Source organism: Ursus arctos, unplaced genomic scaffold, assembly GCF_023065955.2.
Source record: "Ursus arctos isolate Adak ecotype North America unplaced genomic scaffold, UrsArc2.0 scaffold_4, whole genome shotgun sequence".
Taxonomy (NCBI): domain Eukaryota; kingdom Metazoa; phylum Chordata; class Mammalia; order Carnivora; family Ursidae; genus Ursus; species Ursus arctos.
In genome coordinates, this window is record NW_026623056.1 from 32723149 (window position 1) to 32749294 (window position 26146).

Here is a 26146-nt window from a genome sequence, read left to right on the forward strand (position 1 = left end):
GAGAGCATAAAATAAGAACACTGCTTGGTGACTCCACCCCAGACATAAAAAAGGAACTTTCGCGTGGAACCCTTCCAGCCTGTTCCTGGCCAGTTTGGGCCCCGCGGGCCGGGCCGGGGCGCCGAGGGCAAGTCTCCCGCGGACGGAGGGTCTCGGAGCCCAGCGGCCGGAGGCGGGGCTGCCCCGTGCTGCCGCCGCGTGCTGCGGAGCCGGCGGGAGCCGCGTGGTCCGCCGAGAGCGCGGAGAGCGCGGCGCGTGGGGGTCCGAGGATCCGCGCGTCCTCGCCGTGCGGGCCTCCCTCGGCGAGCGCGGGGGCCGGCACGCCACGCGGGGCGGCGCCAGGGGAGGGGCGGGAGGCGCGGCCCCGGCAGCGCCCGGGCCGGAGGCGGCCGGGGAGGGCAGCGCGCGCCCCGCGCAGACCTCAGAGGCCGGCGCCGCCGTCCCGCCGCCTCCACGCCCGGCCCCCGGCGCGGCGATGGGCGCGGCCGCCTGCCCTGGCCCTTGCCCTGCCCCCCGTCCCTCCCGGTCCTTTGCAGCCCCGCGAACCGGCGAGACACCCGGGGACCGCGGGCGTCCCGCCGCCAGACGCGGGCTTGGCGCTTCTCGGCGGTCGGAGACCTGGTGAGGTGAGCAGCGCGCCCTTGAGGATCCCAAATTCGGGAGTTTGTACGACTTCTCTGTGGACACTATGTATCCACAAAACATCAAACACTTACGTGCGAAAAGGGGGAAGGGCTTTCCCTCCTTTCCAGAATCTGGGCGGTTTCTTTGGAAACGGTTAAGAAACTGTCTTCGGAACCGGAGGCGAGCCCGAGGTCGCTCACCAGGAGTGCCAGTGGCAGTTTCCTGAGAGAAGAGGGGAGGGTACTGGTATTTGGTGGGCAGGGGGGCTGTGGCTGTTGTTTCGTTCAATGAGCGACAGTCTGCTGAATTAAGAGATCCCGGAACAGTTCTCACAGCCTCCTCACGGAGCTTGGCCCCAAATCGGCCTTGCAGGGGCACGTTCCGCCCGGGGTGCGGGGTGGCTGCGTGGGAGGATGGGCTCCCTCACCGGCCGTGTGAGGTCCCGAACGGAGAAAGTTTCATTGCCTGCCAGACTGCCTCGTTCTGGGCAGAGGAGAATGGCCCGGGAAGTGCAGCATCCTTGTGCCCCAGCAAACACCCGTTTCCGACTTACCTAGAGGCCACTTGTTAGAACTCGCTGTTTGAATGGTGTGTATCTAAGTATACTCATGCTACTGCCGAAGATGAACCTTGTTTTGAAAACTGCGTTTTGTTAACATTTCAGAATAGAAATCTGTGGGGAGAGAGGTCATGGCATGCGCTTACTCTTCCCTTTGTTGGTTTTCTAGGTACAAACATGCATGAATAGCAGGCAAATTATATCCTAGCCTGTAATGAGATGTCTTTCTTGGTAGAGTCCTTTAAACCAGAATATAGAGGATAACATTAAATTATTGCCTCCCTAGGTAAAAGCGAAAGATTTTCGGGCACGGGTTAAAAGTTGGAAAAATCGTTGAATAGTTGTATTAGGCAGCAAAGCTTGCAAAGGAAAATTAATTTTTCTCCGTCAATGGCGATTTTCAGCACAGAAGGCCTTCCTCCAGGCTGGGTAGCAGCAAGTCCCTTTGAATCTGGAGAATAAAATGCGTGGGCAGGCTTTACTTGAGTTAGGGTTCCAGAAGTGTGGGGTTTGGGGTCTCTCTGGTCTCCATTTTGGCAGCCTAATTCCACTTCAGGGCCACCATTGTCTCTGGAGTGCTCCCTGTATTTCCCCTTCTCTTCTACCACCAGCTTTTAGCTTCCCCCTCTTCCTCTATAAAGTCTGGAGTTGAGCCTGGTCAGAGGCAGAGTTACGGTAGCCTGGGGATAGAGTCTAGTGAAAGCAGAATTATGGCCTCCGGTGATTTAAGGGGTGAATGGGATGAAGCCACAGACTTCCAGCCTAGAAGGCTCTCAAGAGTGGGAAAATAATGATTGAGGGAAGGAGATTCTCTGGGGAGGACAGTAGGTGCTTACAATTTGTTTCCTGCTGAGGATTTTAATATTTCCTTTTGTGTTGTCTGAACATAAGGGCATTTCCAGATGGGGTTGAAGGAATCTGCCCTCCCACCCCACAAATTCACATTTTATTGCACTCCCTTATAGGTTTTCAGAGAGTAATTGGGGGCAGGGGGAGAGAGAAGAAAGAAGCACCAAGGCTCTGACTTGCCACAGAGACAATTGGACATGGACTAACATGGACAGAGAAGTTGGATTTGAAAGTTGGAAGGAATGTTCCACATTTAGTTAAAAATCAGAACCTTTATTTTGCAGAAAGGTGTTGAGAAGTATAATATTCATATTTAGTTGCTGATTAATTTTGCCTGATAAAGGATGCTAATCCCTACCTCTCTTTTTTTTATCGCCAACAATTTATTATGAAAATAATAAATACATTTTCTGACATACAGAAAAGTTACCTGCCTCACTTTCTTATAACTGTCTTGAGATATAAACTTGTTAATGAAAATCAGAGTTTGAAATCCAGAAATATCTGATCTGGCCCCAGACAGAGCTTGAATCAGAAGGTGGCTAAGAAATAGATGTGTGGGGGGCGCCTGGGTGGTGCAGTGCAGTCAGTTAGTGTCCGACTCTTGGTTTCAGCTCAGGTCGTGATCTCAGGGTCATGAGATCGAGCCCCAAGTTGGGCTCCTTGCTCAGCAGGGAGTCTGCTTGAGAGTCTCTCTCCTTCTCCCTTGGCCTCTCCCTGCTTGTGCTCTCTCTCTCTAAAATAAATAAAATCTTTTTTAAAAAAAGAAATAGATGTGTGAAGGATATTAAAATTTTGAAGGGGAAAAATCTGGATCTTATTCTGACTCTTCCCTAAGAATTGGGCAGATCTCTTAATTTCCTTCTTTTTCCCATTCTTAAAACATCAGTTGAATTACATTACTCCCCTGCTTAACACTCTCTAATGGTTCCCTTCACACTTTGAATAAAACCCAACTTTCTTCCAGGGTTTACCTTTCAAAGTCTTATGCAATCTGACCTGTTTGACCTCATATTCTGTCACTCTCCCCTCTCTTGTCCTTCCTTCTGCCTGAACACTCTTCCTTCAGATACTTGCACTTCTTCTGTCCTCAATTCATTCAGGTCTCTCTTCAGATGCAACCTCCTTGATCAGGCCTTCCATGACTGCCTGATCCAAAACAGGCTTTTGTCACTCCCTGTTCTCTGACCCTGCTTTATTTCTTCATTGCTTTTTCATTACCTGGTATTATATAGTATAGCGTTTCTTTGTTAATTGTCCAATACCCCCCCTTCAAATGTCAGCTCCGTAAGGACAAGAAATTTTTTGTTGTGTTCATGGCTATCTGTGTTCCTGTTTGGCATATTATAAGTGATTAATAAATAATTGTTGAATTAATTAGGTAATTAAATGACACAACAAGGCACTAACTCCCATAAAGGTTGCAGAACCCTTGGTAAAATACTTGAAGTCCTTTTACGTAATTTGGGCCAATCAATATTTTATAGGTAAATGATGATACTGGAGATTAGTGGCCTCTTTTATCCTCACGGCGCTTATTTTTAAAAGATTTTATTTATTTATTTGAGAGAGAGAGGGACAGAGATAGAGAGAGAGCACAAGTGGAGAGGAGAGGGAGAAGCAGGCTCCCCACCGAGCAGGGAGCCCGACAGACTCAGGGCTCGATCCCAGGACGCTGGGATCATGACCTGAGCCGAAGGCAGACGATTAACCGACTGAGTCCCCCAGCCCCCCCCACCCCCTGCCACAGCATTTCAAAGCCGAATCCTGTGCCAGAAGCTCTGCCAGTTTTGACAAACCCACATTCCAAACAAGATATAAAAAAAATGCAGTCCCAGAAATTTCCCTCATGCCCCTTTCTGGTCATCCCCACCATCCAGAAGCAAACTTTGTTATGATTCGTATCATCATAGATTCGTTTTGCATTCTTGAACATCCATATAAATGCATTCACACTGATGTACTTTTGCATTTGACTTCTTTTTGCTCCACATAGATAGAGATTCATCCATGTTGTTGAGTATATCAGTTGTTCATGTCTTTGTATTCCAAGATAATATTCCTTCATATGACTACCACGTGCTTATCCATTCTTTTACTGATGGGCACTTGGGTTGTTTCCAGTTTGGGGCTATTTTAAATAAAGCTGCCATGAACATTCTTACAGGGTCTGCCTCATCTTGAGTCCTGTGTACTTTACTTGAAAGTCTTGTTTGTGCTACCAATGCTGAGAGAAGTATGGCAAGGTTACTGGGGCTGTGACTGCAGTGGCAGCCTTCCTGCAGCCCAGTGAGTGCCTTCTCTAGACAGCTCCACTGGCCACGGACCTACCTCCCACTCCAGAGGGAGAGCACTTGGAAAATGAATGTCTGTGCAAATTGGGGAGACCTCAGGAGCATTTTCAGTGTTCTTAGATCCTTAAAAGGGACTCTGTAGCATGCCTGCTGCCATTGCTGTTGTAATCCCTTCTTCCTCTCAGCTCCCCACCCCAGTACAAGTTGACTCTAATCAGCCACTGAACATTATGCTATCAAGGAGTTTAAATATTTATGAGCAAGAGTCTTGTTCAGAGCCTGATAAAATATTTATGTGTTTCCATGGGGCATTGGTTTCCATCTAGACTTCTTAAGGTGTTTTTCTGCGGCACTTGTCATAATCATGAGGTACTCAGACAGAGATAGATGATATAGCCAGGGAATATCCCGTGTTATTGAACCCCACCTTGCAGCAGACCCTGCTTTGCAGAGGTGGGGGAGGATGAGCACACAGAAAAAATGGGCATTACTAGTGTCTGGATCAAGAGAACAATGGTGTGTGTTGAGGAAAATGTTTTGAAAAGAGAAGGGCCTGTTAATATAGCACTGCTAAAGGTGTGAATTCAGAGGGGATTGTGGGAAAGAACCTGTTAGAGTGGGGAAGAATTAATGAAGGTGGGATGCATTCATTCCAGATAGAAGCATGAAGAAACCAGCCCATAAATGACATAGTCCCTTTGACATTGATGTAGACAGGGCTTATATATGACAACTATACTGAGTGCTATAATTATCACACCTGTTATGAAACTGTGGGGAAGGCGTGGAGGCTAGCCAGGGTTTCCAGGTGGAGAGCAGAGAACTAGCTATTTCAGTAGGGATTGTTATTTTCCTCCAAGGAAGAAGTGTCTTTCTTCTCCGGAGGAGGTGTGGTGCTTTGACTGGCAGCTGTAATGTGGAAGAACATTACTTGAAAGACAGTAACTAGAGCTGGTATTTGGTATTCGGTATTCAAGTCAGGGCCAGAGTGCCGGTGTGGCTTGAGTGAGGTGAAGAGGTGGGGAGGGTCAGGTCAGGGCAGGTTTGCAGTAAGAGATAAAGCAGGAGAGCTATAGTCCAGCTTGTCGAGAACACAGGAGTGTGGACTTTAGTCTGTTTGTTGTAGGGAACCATGTAACTTTTGACCAGAGACTGGGTCAAAATTCGAGCAATTCCTGGGAAGTGCATCCAACCCAAGCAAGGCCTTGAGGTCTGTTTATGTCCAAGGTGTTTCAAGAATATTTTGCTGTGTCCAGTCTATTCTAGAGCGTGTGTGATCTATTCTAAAGGAGGTAGATAAGAGGGAGGGTAGATTCATTCAACATACTCCTAGGATTGACCAGGTCTCACCAACTACCTTCTTGCTGCGCATAACATATACTCAGAATATGCCAAGTCAAATTAAATTCGTAGGCTGTATGCTGCATCCTCTGCTCTTCTCCATGGCCACTTTGCCTCATAGAGGGAGTTGAGAGGGTCTGAGTAGCCCTTTAGTACCTGAACCCATATCTGGGTCAGTGTACTTCAGATGTGGGTTGCCAGGCAACAGAGGACCCAGCAGTGAGGCTGTCAGACCATCACTGCAGAACTCAGGCCTGCTTGACCAGGCTACGGGGCAGTGACCAGAGAGGCAACTGGCAGTAGAAGGCGGAGGTCATGCAGATTGAAAACCTATAGGCAGAACTGCCTGGCCCCCTTCCACCTGTGTTCTCCCTTCATATTGCAAGTTCCTATTCAAAAGTGCCCCTAGGATGTTTCCTTTTTAGCTCATCATGAAAATAGGGAGGGAGATAGTGGTGTTAAGCCTGTCAGCATCTGTACTTTATGATGTTTGTGACAAGGAAGAGATCCTTGTGGAAGTGATGGAAGAAGAATTCCTCATTCAGTTTTCAGTGCTGCAGTGAGGAGCTTTGCATAGATATAGATTAGCAGGAAGTTCTGGAGTTCTGAGAGAGAGAAGTGATTTCGTGGTATGAGGACAAGGAAGAGCATGGGAAGGTCTCTTAGAGAAACTTCAAGGTTCTGCCCGGGGTTTTGTTGGTTGAAATTGCTCTCTTGCTGCCATGGGGACCTGTTCCAGAGTGACAATGGGAACACCCAGGAAAGAGTGCTCTGGGCTTTCCCACTGCCATTTGTCTATGCTGAAACGTCAGACTGTCAGTTGGCACTGCCAGCTATCCATCCTGATTCTCCACAGGTAACTGGGGAGACCTTGAGAGAGAAGACGGAAGCAGATGTCTTAACTAGGGAAATGGTAAGGGCCTGAACATGTGGCCTGGACTGATGGTGTGATAAGGGTCTAAAGTATTGGTAGAGCAAGACTCCAGACCAACAGTGTCCTTCTTGCCTCTAATCTGATATATTCCTGGTTTTCTGCATGAAGTGGAGTCTCCCAAAGGCCACGTTAGATGTAGCATTTACTCTGAACATGAGAACAGAATGCATGTTTAATTGAGTGTCTTTTCCAAATGGGCATTTTGATGATTGTCTGATTGTGCCCAAGCTGGTGATAGCTGCCTGCTTTTGGATGCTGTTAGGATAAACCCAGAAGATCCAATAAAGAGGGAGCAGAAAAGGTAATATCAAGAGACGGGGAAGGGAAGAGAATAGTGACCTGCTGGGATCCTAGGTACCCAGTTGTCTGCAAGTGAAAAACTGGGATGAAAGAAGATGGAGTAACTACCCAAGGGGATCTTTACATGCAAATATTGCTGACTTCCAAGGCAGCCGTAAGGAGAAAAGCAGGGCTGAGAAATGAAGGCTGCTGTCACAGTTAGTCTGAGGAATATGAATACCCGCTTGACACACCAGAATACATAGCCACACAAAACTGTGCAGATGACAAGAGTAACATGCTGTCCAAACCCCTTTTTCACTTCCACGTATTCTCTCATATTTATTTGTAATATTGGGTATATACATGAGCCACTCATCTATACTTGCAAAGCTACACAAACGCAGACCTGCTTTAAAAAGGAAGGAAAAATAAGATGAAAATAGAGAGGGAGGCAAACCATAAGAGAGGCTAAACTCTAGGAAACAAACTGAGGGTTGCTGGAGGGGAGTTGGTGGGGTATGGGGCAACTGGGTGATGAGCATTAAGGAAGGCACTTGATGTAATGAGCTGGGTGTTATATGCAACTGATGAATCATTAAATTGTACCCCTGAAACTAATACTACAGTATATGTTAACTAAATTGAATTTAAATAAAGAATTAGAAGAAAAAGTAAGTATAAAGACAAAAAGAAACTATTCCAAAATATTATCAGCAGTAGCATTATAAATGATTACTTTTTAAAAAAATGTAACCATAAATCCCATGAACACTCTAGCATTTCTATGATAATTAGGAAAACATTGAATAAAAAATCTATTAAAGAGGTTAAGCGGGGAGATAGAAGAGGCATGGGTGGAGGACAGTAGGATTGTACAAGAAGAGGAAAAAGATGTTGAAAGATGAATGATCAAAAAAGTTAATTCTTCACAGGCTGCTAGCTTCTGTACATTATTTTCTTTATTATTGAATATCATGTATCTATTATCCCTCAGAAGATCTGGAGCTTCTATCAGCATGAAACCAAATGCAGATACTGAGCCAAGTGTCATTCCTCCAGGGCCTTAATTCTATCCTGTGGGTAACAACTGGAAGGCCCACAGCTAACTTCCAGTGGTCCTCAAGGAATCTTCCACCAAAGTACTAACACAGAACACTTCAGAATTGGGCGGAAGCATCTTTCTCACAGAGTTTAATATTTATCCCTGCAGAGGCTGGGCCAGCCTTGTGCATCTCATCTCTGAAGTGTGGAACAGGAGCCAACAAAGGCTGTGAGGACTTGGAGTAGTGGGATTTTTCCAGACAAAAGCCTGTTTTATTCTCATCCATGCCTCTGCCGCCTGCTCACTGGCTCAGGCAGCCCCTGCCCCTTGGGAAGCTCTGTGGCTGCGGCTTTGGAGAGATACCTATAGTTTTTATTTCACAGCCACCGGCCTTCTCCAGGGGCACTCTCAAGTCTGTGCTTTAATTGGCTGTTGTTGGGGGACACAAGGTGAGGCCTCTCTCTGACAGCAGAAGTTACTATTTACTTCTACCCACCAGGATCAATTTAAAGCAAATGCCAGAGAACTACACTGAAACCACTGAACTCTGGGGTCTGGCATTACTTGTAATTATTAAGTCAATAAATCGTTTTTATATTTTAAATTTATTACATTTTTAAATTATAAAAGCAGTACACACTCATTGTAACAAGTCTAGTAAGACAGTCTATAAAGAAAATGTTATTAATCTCCACCTCCTCTCCCCCTCCATCTTCCTGACAAAACCACTATTAAAAGTTAAGTGTGAATTCCTTTACTCCATTTCTATCTTTAAACAAATACGTAGTTATTTTCTATTTCATATGTAAATGAGATCGTATAATACCATTTACTCTATTATTTGTTTCATTTTAGTTGTTATATACATTCTACATATATAAATCTAATTTATCCAATTTCTTATTTTTAATAGCTACTTAATATTTCTTTGTAGGACTTCCATAATTTTTCCCATTATTTCTATATTGATAGATATTCCAGTTTTCCCTCTAGTTTTTTCCCACACAACAAATTATGCTACAGTAAACATCTTACATTCATCCTTACACTTGGTTTCCATTTCCATAGGGTGATTCCCCAAACTGGCATTTCTGGGTCAAAGGGAATACACACAATTTTACTTCTCACTGTGGGTCTCCCCTACAGCAATTGTTTCCCTCTCTTCTTTTGTCTTCCTCTCCCCTCTCCCACCACCTTTCTCCAGGGGAGCCTGTGTCTTTAGGCAGGAGAGCCCTGCAGTGAGAACTCCTCCTTGCCAACTGTGGATTATATGAGCTCAGTGGGAAACGGGGTCTGCAGTGTCTTGGTTGCATTGTGTCTCTATTGCTTCTGGTTGGCCAGACTGTTTACAGTTCCCCTTGCTCATTTATTCTGTGCTGTGGAATTATACATGGTCTTCCTCTGCGGCAGGAGCAGCATGAGCATTGTTGGGGGGGAGGGTTCAGAGAAAATAGGCTGTTATGATGCTTTCTCACAACACCATATCTGCTATGTTCCCTTTTATGCCTTTTCTTTATTTTTTAAATGCCTTTTCTTTAATAGTGGAATTGAGAAAAGTTCTTTGATTCTATCCAATTGTTTCCCTCTATTTTGAGGGATTTGAGTTTGGGGAGTTTTATGGGTATATAGTCAATCAACTACAACTTGACATGAGGATAATTAATTAAGTAGGTAGGGGTCTTGGAGCTTAAGGATCAGTGCCAAGCAACAGATGCGAACATTTTTAAACAAATGATTTTAACAAACGTGGTATTAGGAGTGTACTTCCCAGAAGTACTGGGCTTTCATTCTTAGTTTTGCTCTTGTTTGAATGTAAAACTGTAATCTGGTCCACCAGACCAGAGAGGAGTGGGATTCCCACCACACCAGGGCTGGAGAAAAATAGCAGAGAAGCACGAAGGGAAGCTGGTGAGTACAAACAAGTGAAATACAAAATGCTAACCAACAAAATAGTAAGAAGTAAATGAGATTTTAAAATCCTCAGATAAAGGATGGTGTGTGACCACGGACCTAAGAGTTCATAGACACTTTGTAGAAATTTGTGATCTCTAATTCTTGTTAGAAACCCAATTGTGAGTCTATGTTCAGAATGTAAACGTTAGCTAAATAGAGGGAAAAAAATGATGAAATTCTGTGGCAGACATTTTGATACTGGCACCCATAACACATGCTGCAACTTTTACTCAGTAGCTTTGAAATGGATTTCTATGCCCTAGACTGAAAACTAAAGGAAGAAAAGAAAACCAGGATAGAAGTTATTGCAATGAATTTCTAAGGAGAAGTTTTAACTTTGTTTGAACATGTATAAACCTGTAGAATAAGCATTAGCCTTTGTGTTAATACATACTTTTATAGAAACTTTTAATTTTCAAATACACACTGACCAGTAATAATGATAGTAAAACCAGTTCCTATAATAGGTTTGTCTTTTATAACTTAGGAATCCTGTAATGTCTCTTAATTGGTCTCATAGTTAATAGTAAGGATAGTTATATCTTATACTGTTTGCACTGTCATTTGTGTCTGTAAAGATTATCTTTAAACAGTTTGGTCTTGTCAGTAAAAAAAATTTTAAGGTTAAACATATTATAAGACAGTAAGCATCTGCGTCTGGCTGTGATGGACTATCTGGTAGTAGACTGCTGCTTCCATAGAGGACATCTAGAAAAGCTAGATTTTATTTTACTTTTTTTAATATATTTTAAAGATGTTTTATTTATTTTAGAGATAGCTCAAGTGGGAGGAGGAGCAGAGGGAGAGGGACAAGCAGACTCCTGCTGAGTGTGGAGCCTGGCATGGGGCTCAGTCTCACGAGATCATGACTTAAGCCAAAATGAAGAGTCGGATGCTTAACCGACTGAGCCACCCAGGTGCCCCCAAAAGCTAGATTTTAAAAATTTAGTTGAGTTCGTAAAAGACCTACTAAGGCAACCAGAACTTGAGAGCTAAGACCTCATAAAGAAGAGAAACTCAGTGAGTGTCTCATAGAGTAGGTTGCTTTTCCCTTGAGACATTTACTATTTACTAAGTAGCAAGTGAGGAGAAACTAAGAAGCCAAGAAAAGCAGCCACTAAGAGTCAGAAAAGCTGAGCAGAACATTCTACCGTTTGATGAGAGACCTGATTATGGAAAGAAGAGAGACAGAGAATTAGCCCAATGATCTGAGCAATTTTCCTTCCAAGTTGTTCACCAGTTTATAAGTAGCACAGACCAAGAGGTAAACAAGCCAAACAGAAAGCAGGTGCTAAAAAAGCCAAGAAGCTAATCATAGGTACTTACAATCTTACTGTGTTGGGGAGATAAAAAGTGGAATGTGGGGTCCTCCAAGGTGGAAGGGCCTGGAAAACACTGTAATGGTTGCTTTCATATCTGCTTTAATGAGTCACAGGATGCCCAGATATCTGGTTAAACATTATTTTGGGGTGTATCTCTGAGGGTGTTTCTGAAAGAGATTAGTATTTGAATTGGTGAACTGAATAAAGCAGTAGGCCTTCTGGAATGTAGGTGAGGATCATTCAATCCATTAAGGTTCTGAATAGAACAAAATGGCAGAGGAAGTTTGGAATTTCTCTGCCTGACAGTTTGAGCTGGGACTTTGAGTTTCTCCTGTCCTTGACGCTCTTGGTTCTCAGGCCTTCACTCTTGAGCTGCCATCTACACCACCAGCTTTCTGGCTCACAGGCCTTCAAACTCTGCTGCCATCTTTCCTGGGTCTCCAGCTTGCAGATAGCAGATCACAGAATTTCTCAGCTTCCTTAATTCCATGAGCCGTAGAACCTTATAATAAATCTCTTTTATTGATATATAAATTACTCGTTTTGTTTCTCTGGAGGACCCTGACTAATACAAACATCCTAAGCTTTCAGTTGGGACTTCTGAAGAACTATGTCTAGGAGTTAGCCCAGAAATAGACCTGGTCTTACTGAAATTCAAATCTAATTCCCAGTCAGATCAGTCACTGATTGGATTAAAGTAATCTGGTTTTCTTCTAGCACCCTAGCAGAAGCTAAATAACATATTCATTGGAGAAAAGAAAATGATCCAGAACCACTATATTTTTATTAAGTGGTTTCTGATATTCAGTGAGACAAAACAAAACAAAAGCAGGCATACCAAGATACAGTTTCCAGAATATGGTGCAGAAAGAGAGAATGCAGACTCCTTGCGTTGAGAAGACAGTTTCAAGTCCAGGGAGACCAAGGCAGCTGGAGTTTACAGGACAGAGTATCAAAGTGAAGAGTACACAGAGAATTCCAGAGATTCTCACAGAGTACACCAAGTAAGAAACTGAGTGCTGGTCAACATACGACTGTAAGGAAACTACCTAGAGATGGAAAAAGAACCATTCAAAAGGAACAGTACTTGCTGCTCACACAGGGCTGGGAATAGTGCCTGTTCCCACTGGTCATACTAGAAAAGCTAGTAACTCAGAGGGTTTTGGGTAGTGTGCTCTGAGAGATGATGCCTTAGCAGTGGGGAATAATTAGCCCTACATTGACCACTGCTCTGATATTGCCTAACATCTTAAAAGAAGACCCAAAAGGGCCAAACTATTCCCAATTAATTTAACCACATCCCAGAACAATGTCCAAGAATATTTAATATTAGGTGTAATTAGGGTGTTCCTGGAGGGCACAGAAAAATATTTGAAGAGATAATGAGTGAAACATTTTCCACAAGTTAAGGATAGCAGTGATTTCTCATCAAAAACAATTCAAACAAAAAGGCAGTAGAATAACATCTTTAAAGTACTGGGAAAAAAACCCAAACCTTTCAACCTAGAATTCTATGCCCAGTGAAAGTATCTTTCAAAACAAAGGCAGAGTAAAGACTTTTTCAAATATATAAAAGCTGAAAGAATTCTTCACCGACAAATGTGCACTGCAAGAAATGTTAAAGGAAGCTCTTCCAGCAGAAGGAAAATGATATCAGTAGGAAATATGGATCTGTTAAGAAAGAAAGAAAGAAAGAAAGAAAGAAAGAAAGAAAGGGCACCAGACATGGTAACTACATAGTGATTTGTCTTATGATTTAAGCCTCTTTTAAAATATAATTGAGAGTTTAAAGAAAAATAAAAAACAATATGGGGTTTATAACATATGTAAAAGGAAATGTATGACAATGAGCACAAAGGCTAAGAGTGGAGATATGGAAGTATATTGTTATACTACATGTGAAGTGATATGGCATCATCTGAAGATAGACTGACAAATTAAGATGTATCTGTAAACACAAAAACAATCAAAAAGAAAATAAAACAAATAAGCATAGCTAATAAGCCAACAAAGAAATAAAATAGAAACATGAAAATACTTAATTCACCTATGAGAAGTCAGAAAAGGAGGAAAAAGAGGACAAGGAAGAGATGAGATAAATAAAAAACAATAGCAACATAATACATTCAAGTTAAATATACCAATAACTACTTTAGATGTAAATGATCTCAACACCTCAACTAATGGTTAAGGATTTAAAAAAAAGACAGGATTTAAAAAAAAGCAAAGCCACCAATATGCTATGTACAAGAAACATACTTCATATATTATGACACAAATAGATTAAAGGATGGAAAAGATTTACCATGCTAACACACTAATCAAAATATAGATAGATTGCAGCACAAAAAATATTAATAAAATCAGTTCATAATGATAAAGTAGTCAATTCATCAAGAAGACATAACAATATTAAACATTTATGCATCTAACAACAGAGTTTCAAAATACATGAAGTAGAAATGATATGACTTCAAAGAACAATCGGCAAATTCATAACTGTAGTCCAAAATTTCTTTTTTTAAAGATATTTATTTATTTATGTATTTAGAGTGTGAGCAGGGAGAGGGGCAGAGGAAGAGGAAGAGAGAGAATTTCCAGCAGGGTCCGTGCTCAGCAGAGCCCCCCTGGGGTCTCCATCTCACCACTCTGAGATCATCACCTGAGCCCAAATCAAGAGTTGGATGCTCACCCAACTGAGCCACACAGGTACCCCTCCAGTTCAAAATTTCATTGGCTTTTTCCCAGTAATGGATATAACAAGAAGACGGAAAATAAAGATATGGAAGAAGGAGCCAACAGAATCATCTTGACCTCACTGATCTTTATAAAGCACTTTTCCTCTCAACAGCAAAATAGTCATTCCATTCAAGTACACATGGAACATTTAGATAGACTATATTCTAGGCCATACAACAATTCTCAGTACTTTCAAAAGGATTCAAGTCATACAAGGTATGTTCTTGACCACAATAGAATTAGTTAAGAAATCAGTAACAGAAATCATCAAATATTTGGAAGCTATTTAATGCACTTCAAAATAGCTCATGAGTCAAAGAAGAAATCAAAACGGAAATTAGAAATTATTTTAGATTGAAGGAAAATGAAAAGTAATGTATCAAAAGCAGTACTTAGCTGAAAATTTGTAGTGCTTGAGGGTTTGTAAGAAGAAAAGTCTCAAATTAATATTCTTAGCTTCCATCCTAAGTAACTAAAAAAAAGAAGAGTAAATGAGACCCAAAGTAAGCACAAGAAAGTAATAAATATCAGAGCAGAAATCAATAAAATAGATAACAAAAAAACCAGTAGAGATCAATGAAAGAAAATGTTGATTGATTTGTGACTATCAATACAATCATTAAGCCTCTAGTCAGATTGACAGGCTAAAAAGAGCAGACACAATTTACTAATGTTATGAATTAAAGAGGTGACATCACTATAAATTGTACAGATAGTATAAAAACTTTATCCCAATAAGTCTATCAACTTAGATAAAATGAACAGATTCCTTGAAAGGGACAAACTACCAAAGTTCATTTAAGAAATATTAGAGAGTGTGAAAGCCCACATCTATTAAAGAAAGTCTCAGCAACCTAGGAATAGAAGAGAACTTCATTGCAGTCTCTCCTTTGCTGTCCCGCCTGCTGCTCCTTTGCAGTGTTTTCGATAGACTTCTGTCTCCTTTGTTCTGCCTTGGGTGAATTCTTTCACTGCTCACACCACCAGCCTCCACCCCATTGGGTCCCCCCACATTTGGCAGAGCCCATACAGGGACCCTCTGCCAGCCTAGGACTTTCCTTGGATTCTCTAGGAATTTCTTGGAACTTTCCCTCCATGGACCAACTCCAGTACTCCTTGGGAAACTGACAACCTCCAGCAGAGGTTACTCCTTGGTGAGGATACAAAGCCCCATGGGGGAACCAGCGGGACTGCCCTTGCCCGGAAGAGTGAGGGATTTCCCCTCTTGCCCTTCAGAGGGATCCTTCCCTCCCTCTCTTTTCTCTTTTCAGCCCTTCAGAGGTCTAACCCTAGTATTCCTCAGACAACTGAAGATCTCTAGCCAGGGCAGCTCCCCATGTGGTCTGAAGGTCTGAGGGTGAACAGGTCAGATTGTCCATGCCTGTGAAGGCAAAGCCCTTTCCTCTCCTCTCCCACTCCATCCCCCTGAGGTTTCCATTCCCAAAGTGTGCAACAGTTGGCAGTGGAAGCTCGTCCAGGGTGAATCCGCACACATTATGGACTCAGTTGGGACCATTTCCTGACATTGTCTGACTCTCAGTCACCTTGCTTCTTTCAGCCTCCCCCCTACCCTCTTTTTTCCTTTGTTCCTGCAGATCCAGCCACCATCTTGATCTACAGGAAATATATATTCCTACCCGTCTGAGTGAATCCAACAATTCCATGTACAAATTATAATTCAACAAGGATCCCACCCAATACCATCAGAGGGTCCCCTCCCCCTAAATCCCATGGGCCTGGCCACCAGGGAATTTCACTCACATTGCCTGTCAGCATGTTAATATAGTACCATGCTTTGTCTATAACTGAATAGAACCCCTAATGGACTGACAAGTTTAGGTAGGGACAGCATGCCCCATGTCCAGCACGAAGCAGCTGCTGAAGATGAGACCTTCGCCCAAATGCCAAAGATTTGTTGTTGATCTGTCAAAGGGGAATGTAGAGGCCACTTTTAGGCAACAGTTTGAGCAATAGAAACCTGAGTAAGGTAAAAAGGCCCACACTGACCACTGGGCTAAATGCAAACAGGCTCATTAGGCAACCCATCTCAAAATATTCATAAGCCCTAGCTGACCAATGGGATACTTACAACCAGGCACAGGAAGATTCCATACATTCCCATACCTCCTCAGTCTCCCCGCTAGCTATAACCCCCACCCCCACTGCCTCATGCAGACAGTATCCTTTGCTGTCCTGCCTCTGCTCCCTTGCAATAAATTTCTATCTCAATAAATGAATGAATGAATGAACAAATGAATGAATGAATGAATGAATGAACTTCCTTAACCTCATAAAGGGAATCCATTGAAAACCTGCATCTAACATCATATTTGATGATAAAAGACCAAATACTTTCTCCCTGAGATCAAGAACAAGACAAGGATGACTACTCTTACTCATTCTATTCAACATTGTCTTGGAGGTCCTAGCCAGTACAATAAGATGAAAAAAATTAATAAATGAAAAGCATCCAGTATGGAAAGAAAGAAGTAAAACTGCCTTTATTTGCATGTGACAGGATCATCTATATAGAAAATTCAGTGGAATCTACAAAAAAGTTACTAGAACTATTAAATAAGTTTAGCATGGTTGCAAAATACATTACAGACACCAATTGTGGAAATATATAGTGTTAAACAATCACAATTGAAAGTAAAAAATTATAATAGCCTAAAAATATGAAATACTTAGGGATAAATCTGATAAAAACTATGCAAGAGCTATACACTGAAAACTACAAAACCTTTCTGAGAGAAAGAAGACCTAAATAGATGGAGAGATACACCTTGTTCATAGATGGTATCAGCTGAATGTTTATGTCCCCCTCAAATTCATTTCTTGAAATCTAGTCCTCAATGTGATGGTATTTGGAGGCAGGGTCTTTGGAAGATAATTAGGTCATGAGGATGTAGCCCATATAAATGGGATTTGTGCCCTTATAAGAAGAGGCCAGAGAGCTAAGTAAATCTATTTCCATCATGTGAGGATACAAGTCAGCCATTTGTACACTGGAACAGGGCTCTCACCAGAATTCAATCATGCTTGTACCATGATCTTGGACTTCAACCAAGATCATGAGAAATTAATTTCTGTTGTTCATAAGCCACCAAGTCTATGGTATTTTGTTGTACCAGTTAAGCTAAGACAAGGGGTAGAAGGCTCAATATTGTTAAGATGTTGATTTTCCCCAAATTCATCTATAGTTATAATGCAATCCTAATCAAAATCCCAGATGCCCTTCTTATAGAAATTAATAACCTCATTCTAAAATTCATGTGAAAATGTGCAGTATTTAGAATAGCCAAAACAACTTTTTTTAAGGAACAAAATTGGGACTACTACTACCTGTTCATTATTTTAAATGCAGGAATGGTTTTACAGATGTATATACATGTCAAAATTTATCAAATTGACACTTTTAAATATTGGTAGTTTATTATATGGAATTTTTACCTCAGTAGAGCTGTTTTATTAAAAAGCCAATGGATGGGAAAATGAGAGTAAAAAAATACAATAAAAGGAACATGGAACAAGCTGGAAAAATAAATAGTAACATAATAGATATTTAACTCATTTATGTCAATAATTATTGTAATAAAAATACTACTCTAATTAAATGAGAAAGATTACTATTAAAGAATAAACATATTAAAAATTATTGAAATATTTTAATTGCTGACAGAGTTTGTCATAGCCTTTATTATCTTAGTGAACCACACTTTATTTGTGGGTAGCCACAAAGAAATATTTGATTTATGAGAATAATATAAGGAAAAACTTAATTAAAAACTTCTCTCTTAACACCAAAAAAAAAAAAAAAAAGACCAGTCCAATTTAAACATGGGCAGAGGATCTTATTAGACATTTTCCAGAGAAGACATATAGAGAACCAAGAGACACATGAAAATATGCTCACCATTACTCATCATCAGGGAACTGCAAATCAAAACTACAATTAGATATCACCTCACACCCAGTCAAAATGGCTAGTATCAAAAAGACAAGAAATGACATGTATTGGTGAGGACGTGGAGAAAAAGAAACCCTTGTGCACTGTTGGGAATGTAAATTGGTGAAACCACTGTGGAAAACAATGTAGGGTTTCTTCAAAAAATTAAAAATAGACATACCGTATATCCAGTAATTCCTCTACTGGGTACGTACCCAAAGAAAATGAAAACACCTCTGTGTTTACTGCAGAATTACTTACAGTAGCCAAGATACGAAAGCAACCTAAGTGTCCGATAGGTAAATGGATTAAAAAGATGTATATGTATATATCTATACAATGGAATATTACTCAGCCATAAAAAGAATGGAATCTTGCCATTCATGATAACATGGATAGACCTAGAGGGTATTAGATTAAGTGAAATACGTCAGAGAAAGACAAATACCATATGATTTCACTTATATGTGGAATCGAAAAAACAAAACAAATGAACAAAGAAGCAAAACAAGCAGAAACAGACCCACAAAGACAGAAACCACCTGAGTAGGGTGGGAGGGTAGGAAGACAGGCAAAATGGGTGAAGGAGAGTGGGAGGTGCAGGTTTCCAGTTATGGAAATCATGTGAATGAAAGGTGCTGCGTAGAGAGTATATAGTCAGTGGTATTGTGATAATGCTGTATGGTAGCTACACTTGTGGTAAGCATAGAGTATAGAGTTGTGGAATCACTATGTTGTATGCCTGAAACTAATGTAACATTGTATGTTGTAGTTTGAAATGAGTCTCTTCACTTGGGATGATTGAGGTAATTTATGGGGGTGGTTGATGGGCGGCCCGTGATTTTACATGTAAAATATTACGTTTTTGTATGTTTCTCAGGAGAGGGTCTATAGCTTTCATCAGCATCTCACGTCCAAAAAAATATTTAAGAATCATGGTTCAAAGAATAAAAAAATTGCTTTTCTAAGTGTCTATTTTCTTTTTTTTTTTTTTAAAGATTTTATTTATTTATTTGACAGAGATAGAGACAACCAGCGAGAGAGGGAACACAAGCAGGGGGAGTGGGAGAGGAAGAAGCAGGCTCATAGCAGAGGAGCCTGATGTGGGGCTCGATCCCATAACGCCGGGATCACGCCCTGAGCCGAAGGCAGACGCTTAACCGCTGTGCCACCCAGGTGCCCCTAAGTGTCTATTTTCTTAACACTACTTCTCTGAAATTAATTTCTAGTGAACAAGTCAAATGACCTGACCCGTGCATGCGTAAATGAGCTTCATCACAGCAGCGTGAACTAACCAATCACAGGTTATTTCAAGGGTTTGTATGGGTTAAACTTTGGTGAAAGCCCTGTAGTTCCTTTAGTTGGACTATGATTCTCATGGTGTGATTCCCACACCAGCAGCTGCAGCATCACCTGCGAATTTGCTAGAAATGCAAATTCTCAGGACCTACTGAGTCAGATACTCTTGAGCTGGGGGCCAGCAATCTGTTTTTTAAGGAGCTCTCTAGGTGATTGTGATGCACGCTGAAGTTTGATAACCACTGTGTTAAACTATACCTAGAAAAGCCCATTCTCTACCCCCTGCTTCCAGGCCAACTTTAGGACAGTTTGTTAAGGCAGTGGCTGCAGAAGGGACAGTCTAGTTTGATGGCTTGTATTTTCCATCTTTTATCCTCACAGAGCCAGAACTGCTCTCACACGAGTGTACTGGGTTGCACAGCAACACAGAACAACAGTTTAGAGAAAATCAGTGTCTAACTGAAGGAATTTAGAGACACAGCATGAAAGTTCACTCATAAAAATTCTGACCAGGAGGCTTTTCAGAGAAGAGCCCCAGTAATTCCAAAGGCCTTGGATCTCTACTGCTTTTGAGGAGGAGAACATTCAGTCTCCCAAACTGACTGAAGCTCAGGAACAAAGTTTTGTTTACCTTTTTCCAGCTGTGTGGCACCCTCACAAATGTCCCTTAAAGGAGTACTCAGTATCATCCTTGACTCTGTTTGCAACGTAGGTTCAAGAGTTCACTCAGCCTCCGTTCTGAGTAGCCAAATGAGGTCTTAGCTATAGCAGCATAAAACTGAGCTGTCCAAAACTAGCCTCTGAAATGTCAAATGATCATTCTCAGGTCCTTCTGTTACCTTCTGAAGCTTGATTTGTCGTAACACCTTACTGTTTTGTTGATGAATAATAGCATTGAGCACTTCACAGCAGCTCTCATTAAAGGAGGGCAGCCAAGTGGAATTCATTCTTGGCTCTTAATAGTTTTCAAATGAGAATTTTATTGCATATTAATGAGCACCAATTGACATTTGTGACTGGTTTTTATGGAAATCATGCATGTATAATTTGCATAATAGTACCTAAGTGCTTTTAGGTAACAATGCAACTCTGAGAAGTTGGTGAGGTTTAAATATGTTGTTTTTTCAGGGTGGTTTTTTTTTTTTTTTTTTTTTTTTTGGTTTAATTCCCAGCTCCAGTCTCTGGCAATAGTGTTGGAATATTAACAGGTCTCTAGGATCTGTCTGTAAGGGTTCTCTAGGATCTGTCTATAAGGCAATAATGATTCACTGCTCGGTTTGTGTGGTTGTGCCAGCTTAGACTGAGAGCATAGAGAGAGTCAGCAAAACACGTCAGGGCAGGGTTCTAAAAGCAGGAGATGCTCCCACTGTAGTCAGAGGGGGATGTGCTAGCCCTCCATGAATCAAACCCCCCGCTTCTCCTGAGTTACAGGAGTATCTAGACGGTCCTGAGGATTGTTCCTAGAAATATAGGACCCCTATGCTCTGTGATGTTTTGCAAATGTCTCTGGGTCCACTTCAACAAATATGTATTGATCGCCTACTGTGTACCAGGCACTGTGCTAGGTGCTAGAGCAAGGACACTTTAGCTTGTTCCCTGCTGCATCCTTAGCTCTTAGCACTGTGACTATTGCATAATAGTTAATCAATCAATATTTATTGAATTAATGCACATGGCCTCTACCAATCTGATTGTAAATACAGTATAAAGATCACTACTCATAATGTTTGAGAACTTGGGATTCTGTTAGGATATTTAGAGAAACAAGATGAGTAACCTCAATTATGCACCCCCAAGTCTTCTGTACAAATGACCCTTCTGTATCATGGAAATGAAATAAACCACTATTCATTGGTGATCTAGTATGTATCAGTTATATTTGCATACATCCTATACATCATATGATTTAATCACCAGCAAAACCTATGAGGTGTAGATAGTATTATCTTCATTTCATTGAGGAGTCAGCTAAGAATTGGAGAAGTGACTAACCTAAGGCACCACAGATAGAAAATGATGTATCTGAGACTTAAATTCATCCTCAGCTTTGTCCATTGCAGTGCCACTTATTACTGCCAATGGTTTCTAGGATATGTGAAGTGAAACCAAATTCCCAAGTACTAGGATGGAGGGTTGAACTGGCCCAGGGGCCCTGGGATGTGCCCCGTATTCGGTTGACCTATGTTTATAGTAAACCTACTATTTCCAACACTGTTTCCTATATCCTGTGGGGAACCCAATCCAATAACCAGTCTGATTCAGTGTAATTTTATCAAATAGGCAGTTAAGTCTAAGCATTATATAGTAAAGGAAGAAATCAGATTTAGTAGAAGAAAAGTTATAAGTAATATGAAACTAAGGTTCAGTATTATTTTCTATAATGTTGAGCAAAAATATTCTCCAGATTTTGGAAAGATCACTAAGTGTGGACTGGGTAGCACAGGAGGAGAAAGGCTTTGGGTGGGACACAGGAATTAGGAAAGAATGGTGATATAGTTCAAGAATATATACAAATCCCAAGGATTCCAAAGCTCTGCTTTCTCTGAGATCCACACAAGACTAAGGGAGTGAACCAAGTCCACTCCCCTTCCTCACTCCCCGCCACCTCCCACCCTTGCCAAGGGACACCCAGTGATTCCATTCTGCTTTTAAGATCCCCTAAGACAGATGTATTTGCAGCAGCCGTCTCTCCCCAGACCTTTCCTCCAGTGAATCAGGATTCCCTGCACAAGCCCTGCCCCAGGGTCCTTTTGGGATGATCACTCAGAAGCCAGGTATGTGGAAAACCTAATTGGAGGAACTTCAGAGACTTCAAAAATAAACTTATCATCTCCCCCTCTTTTATAAGGCAAATCTGAGGTTCTGAGGAACAGATTAATTCAGTCTTCTTTACATTTTGGGGAGAAAACATACAAGTTCTTTCAAAACTTATACTCTCCCAAGAGAATATTCTTTCTCTTTCCACTGTGTTCCTTTTCCCTCTTGGACCTCCTCCACAGCCTTCTAACAGCAGCCCTAGAGTTCTTACCCCTATGACCCTGCCTGCTTCCGCAAGTCCAGGCCTCGCCCAGCTGTCCCAAACGTGTGACAGGGCAACCACAACTTCCTTTAAAGGTCTTTAAAGTAGCATAGAAAGAGTCCTGAACTTGAGACACCTAGATTCTCTTCCTACTGTAGGTGATCCTGAACCTCTCAACCTCTGAGGACTATTTCCTTACCCATAAAATGAAGAGATTGGACTTCATGATATCTGTGGTTGCTTCTTGCCCCACCATTCTGTAACTGAACCCTGACTAAACATCTGTTCCTATATATGCAATACTTTCACACCCTAATCTCATACTCATGCTCTCTTGGAAAGTATTTACAACTGTGAGCCATCTCCTGGATGAGGATCTGTGTGGCGGAGGTTGACTACCCTCTGTCCTGCCTGCTGCCCCATGAAGAGTAGTGCATGCTCAGGAATAGAAGTGAGTTTTACTCTTTGTGTAAGTGACCTGTATTTGGGGTGTTTGTAAATCTGCTACCAGAACATAACACAAGGCATTCAAAGGCAATTAAAAATGCATTTTACATTCCCTGCTGTTTATAATTATCTGTGTATCTGCTGCCTGTATTAACATAGTTAATGGTGAGCTAATACATTAGACAACTTTGGGGCCCAGAAGGAATCTTAGTGAACATCTAGTACAGTGCTGCTGGTGGTGGTGGTTTGAATAAATACATTTTCTATGCATTTGCATGTGGTTCTGTCTTATCCCATTTAGTGGGTAACCTGAGGCTGAGATACTTCGAATAATGTATCTATTTGCTCACATTGGGTAGAAACATCCCTATTACTCCAACTGTCTCTTCCCCTTCTTTTAATATAAAACAGTTGGTGGGATGAAAAATAGGAGTTAAGGAAATCAGGACAAAGGGAAAATAGAAGGTAATAAAATAAGCCAGAGATACCTAACGTTGTACAGCTGCTGTAAGTGAGCCACGCATTTGGCTCCACACTTCACAGAGGCCAAGAGAGAGAGGAATATACTATGCATGATATAAAAATGTTCCAGAAAAAAGTTAACTTTTCCTAGTATTCAAGAGGAAGAGAAATTTATACCATGTTTCCTTATGGAGGATCCACTAAATCAGTGTTGTAGATAGACTACACCATCAACAATATCTTATTAATACTTACAATGCTAAATTCATTCATTCATTAAATAAGCATTTATTGAGTGCCTACTGTGTGCCATATGTTTCAGTGCATTACAGTTGCAATTCTTTTTGGTGTTCAAATTATCCTGTCATTGGCCAGGAAGAGCCAGTTGACACCTATGTCCTTTTAACATGATTCTGTAGTCTCTGATATTTTTTTATTTTCTAGTATGACAAGATGTCCCAGATTGATCTTGTATATTTCCATCTCCATAACTTAAATTGGCTATTCCACTAAAGAAACCTGATTCCTTTTAGTGAGTGGTTTTAGAGACCCAAATCTGGGTACTCAGAGTGTTTATTGTTATTAGGTTGTAATTATTCCCAAGCCTCAGTTAACAGACTAGAAAATATGAGCGTTTTAAAAAGAGGAAAATAAATTCTAAGATCCTACTGGTATTTCTAATTTTTTTTTTTAGCTTTTTAACAATCTTTGGTATTTTTTTTCACTATTTTTAGATTTTATTTATATTTAGTTAACACACAGTGTATTATTAGTTTCAGGAGCAGAATTTAGTGATTCCTCAGTTTTATATAACACCCAGTGTTCATTAAATCAAGTGCCCTCCTTAATGCCCATCACCCAATTACCCTATCCCCCCACCCACCTCCCTCCAGCAACTTTGGCTCATGGTTTGTTTGCTTCCCTCTCTGTTTTTATCTTATTTTATTTTTTCCTTCCCTTCACCTGTGTTCATCAGTTTTGTTTCTTAAATTCCACATATGATTAAAATCATATGATATTTGTCTTTCTCTAACCGACTTATTTCACTTAGCATAATACGCTCTAGTTGCATCCACATCATTGCATGGTATTTGTAATTTAAATTAAAGATAGAAAGGTATTTACTGGGGTGCCTGGGTGGCACAGCGGTTAGGGGTCTGCCTTGGGCTCAGGGCATGATCCCGGCATTCTGGGATCGAGCCCCACATCAGACTCTTCCACTATGAGCCTGCTTCTTCCTCTCCCACTCCCCCTGCTTGTGTTCCCTCTCTCGCAGGCTGTCTCTAACTCTGTCGAATAAAATCTTTAAAAAAAAAAAAAAAAGAAAGGTATTAACTTATTTTTATATGTGAATCTCTTTTCTTTCACTTTGAAAATCTTAGTTCCTGATAACATAGCCATAATTACTTGTTTGCTTTACCTAATAGATACTTATATGTGGGTATATGTATATATGTGTATGTAAACATATATATAAAATAGGAATATTACCCATTTAATGCAGTTTAAGATTTCTTTATGGGTACTTTTTGTCCTTTGGAAGTATAGTCAAATTACAGTTACTTAAATTCTTTATGAGGTTTTACCATCAACTCAGTACAGTTAGATTAGTTTATTTCAATTTGTTTTTAATTTTTAGAGATTGATTTTCTTCTTTCTGATTTAATTTTGCTTTTAAATTAAGTGAAATATTTACATGGTTTCAGAGTCAAAACTATAAACATTGAGAGGTCTGTTTTACCTCTCTGTCCCCTCCCCCTTGTTCTTTTCCTCCTCTTTTAGGTGATGCTTTTATTCTTTCATTGTTTCTTTTTGAAAATAATCCAATGACCTATATGGATGTCATGTCTTTTATTACACAAAAGACAGCACGCTATATATGTTGTGTTGCATCTTGCTTTTTTTTTTTTTTTAAACAATCTGTCCTGGAAGTCATAGCAGTATATAGATATTTTCTCATTCTTTTTTAAAAAATGGAGATAGTCCTCATTTTTAAAAACTAATTATTATACGAAAGCAGATTAATTTTTCTCAGGAGGTGAGGGTACTGGTGGACAGGAGGAGTGGTGGAAAGAATATGCCAAGGTGTTAGTACTTAATTCTGGGTGTTTGGGGTGCCTGGGTAGCTCAGTTGGTTGAGCGTCTGCCTTGGGCTTGGGTCATGATCTCAGGGTCCTGGAGTTCAGCCCCATCCAGCCCCACATCAGGCTCCCTGCTCAGCAGGGATTCTGCTTCTCCCTCTCCCTCTGTGCTCACTCTCTCTCTTTCAAATAAATAAAACCTTTTAAAAACATTCTGGGTGTTTGATATTTTCTTCCTTGTACTTTTCTGAGTTTTAGAAATATTTATGAATTTAAAAGCTATTTTATTTTATTTTATTTATTTTTAAAAGATTTTATTTATTTATTTGACAGAGAGAGAGACAGCCAGCGAGAGAGGGAACACAAGCAGGGGGAGTGGGAGAGGAAGAAGCAGGCTCCCAGCAGAGGAGCCTGACATGGGGCTCGATCCCACGACTCCAGGATCACGCCCTGAGCCGAAGGCAGGCACTTAACGACTGAGCCACCCAGGCGCCCCTAAAAGCAATTTTAAATACAACTGCATACCAGAACAGCAAAGGACAACTCTCAGGAATCACTGACATATGAACATCTAATGGAATTAGATCAAAGAGGGAAAGTTCAGGGGAGAGTGTGCATGAGAAGGTTCTGTAGATGGTGGAACTGGGCCTAAACAGAGAGCTCTAAATACTCCATGAGGGTTACCTGACATAAGAGAAATTGCTCATAAAAAGGAAAGAAGCAAATCCTCCTAAAACTTTGTTTGCTCAACTGATCCTTGTTAGATGACTCTGAATATTTCCTGCAAGAACAGGAAAGAGATTGATGTAGAGAGCTGTTATAATTTTCACTGTGAATTAAATTTTGATATTTTTATTTATGTGGCCAAACCTGGCAACCTCCTTTAAAATTGCTTCATTCCCCTTGTGACATTTCCAAATGCTCTTGCCCTGATCTACCTTTCCATCCGT

General features: G+C 41.0%; 1 protein-coding gene across 1 annotated transcript in view; it reads left to right on the forward strand.

Annotated features, from left to right (window-relative positions):
* The first annotated feature begins 462 nt into the window (after positions 1-462).
* The window catches only part of GPR156 (G protein-coupled receptor 156), an 86880-nt gene continuing 61196 nt past the window's right edge, over positions 463-26146 (forward strand). Inside the window, exon 1 of the mRNA XM_026494268.4 lies at positions 463-626. The gene's annotated coding sequence lies outside the window, so the exon portion shown is untranslated. The remainder of the gene's footprint in view (positions 627-26146) is intronic.